Source organism: Formica exsecta, unplaced genomic scaffold (genome assembly GCF_003651465.1).
Source record: "Formica exsecta isolate Colony F162 unplaced genomic scaffold, ASM365146v1 scaffold733, whole genome shotgun sequence".
NCBI lineage: Eukaryota > Metazoa > Arthropoda > Insecta > Hymenoptera > Formicidae > Formica > Formica exsecta.
The window spans coordinates 352,545-353,603 of NW_021853499.1; the positions used below are offsets into that span (position 1 = coordinate 352,545).

General features: G+C 35.8%; 1 protein-coding gene across 3 annotated transcripts in view; it reads left to right on the top strand.

The window, feature by feature from the left end:
• Positions 1–1,059, top strand: part of LOC115243808 (guanine nucleotide-binding protein G(I)/G(S)/G(T) subunit beta-1) — a 19,076-nt gene that overhangs the window by 9,291 nt on the left and 8,726 nt on the right. Inside the window, exon 1 of one of the 3 annotated variants that reach the window (XM_029821047.1) lies at positions 18–201. The exons of the other annotated variants lie outside the window; for them this stretch is intronic. The gene's annotated coding sequence lies outside the window, so the exon portion shown is untranslated. Of the gene's footprint in view, positions 1–17; positions 202–1,059 lie in introns of those variants that run through there. 3 annotated transcript variants of the gene reach the window in all.

Here is a 1,059-nt window from a genome sequence, read left to right on the forward strand (position 1 = left end):
GAAGAGCGATACTACGTGACGTCGCCCGGCGTTCTACCCTGTCGTCAATAGCGCCCTTTCTCGTTATCGATAACGCGCGAAAGCCCCGAGATACATCGGCCTTCGTATCGTAGCCTACGGGGCTATCGTCAATTATTCATCGATCATCGTTCTAGTGTATCACTCGACGTGGTTTTAACAATGAAACTGTACGCGGCAAAGGTGTGCACTTCTTGCTTCTTCGCTTTTCAATGAAAATCTTTGGATAAAAAGAGGATAAGAACATTAAAATCATAAAAAATTGTTTTGACTCCAGAAGATTTTTGCGATTATCAATATACATAATATTTCGTTGTCAATATTTTCGGTTTCATCAATTGATTTTTTTTTTTTTTTTTATCAATTTATACATTAATTTTACGAAAGCATATAATTTGCATGTCGTTATTTCTTTGGTTGATGAATGTTAATTTTATATAATATTTCTGTTTCTGTGATGGTTTATTTTATTGAATTCACATAAAACGTTTCTACTAAATTATATCTGTTTCATTATCTAATTTATTTCTTCCAACAGCAAGGACTTATGAGAATGTGACAATATCTCTCATGATCTTGCTTTTCTTTTTCGTGATTATTTTTTTTTTTTTATTTTCTCATGTGCAAATTACTTTCCCAAGGATTGTTTCAGACACAATGTGCCCAAATAAAATTTTCTTTCTAATTAGTTGGATGGATTCTCTTTTTAATTAGCTGGATTAGATTAATTCGCGTTATACATACCAATTAAAAAAAAAAAAAAAAAAAAAAAAAAATATATTTGCGAAAAAATGCTGAAAGAAGCGACGTACATTCTTGCACAAGTGTCACAAGAGTCGTCGAGGTCGACTGTCGTCTGACCTTCCGCGGAAATGTCACAACGCAATTCCTCCTCGCTTTTCGATTTGAAGCATCCATTCGATTTGGATTAGAGCCGCGGCGCGCTGATAAGAGTAAACTTACTGCACGTCGCGCGCGAGTAAACCTTGATAAGACGCGACGATACGCACGGTTCGACGCGGAAGAGTGAAACAAACTGAG